This window comes from Anarrhichthys ocellatus, unplaced genomic scaffold (genome assembly GCF_004355925.1).
Source record: "Anarrhichthys ocellatus isolate YVR2014 unplaced genomic scaffold, GSC_Weel_1.0 scaffold267, whole genome shotgun sequence".
In the NCBI taxonomy this organism is placed as follows: domain Eukaryota; kingdom Metazoa; phylum Chordata; class Actinopteri; order Perciformes; family Anarhichadidae; genus Anarrhichthys; species Anarrhichthys ocellatus.
The window spans coordinates 24,828-25,370 of NW_022280294.1; positions in this window are offsets into that span (position 1 = coordinate 24,828).

Genomic DNA, 543 nt, shown 5'->3' on the forward strand with positions numbered 1-543 from the left:
TTTTTTTTGGTGTCATTTATTTTCTGACATTTAAATGTGTATAAAACTGTGAAAATCCATTGTGTTCAGTTAAAGGGTGAGTTTTAGGTTTGTTATTTTTTTTTTTTGCATGTTAATCTAATTTCAATTATGGATGATTTTCTCCTTTCTCCATCTCTTCTTGCGCTACACGTGTGTGTGTGTGTGTGTGTGTGTGTGTGTGTGTGTGTGTGTGTATATATATATATATATACACACACACAATATATATAATCTCGCTCTCAGGGTCTTTCACAAATCCAATATTCAAAATGCTTCATGTTCTTATTTCCTGAGTTGCAACTTGTCCTGATTATTTTGTCTTCTTTTTCTTAATGATTCAGAACTGTCAATCACTACATTTAGCACTTGACTGTGAACTCGTCATCTTCTAAACAGATAAAAGACGTCATTTGATTTTTGGTTTTACAGCCAGAATGTGACTCTTTGTTGTTCTCTTCTCTCATCTGGGACGTTTTGGTTCAAACCGTTTCCTAACTTTGGTTTAACCCTCAGTATGAACTT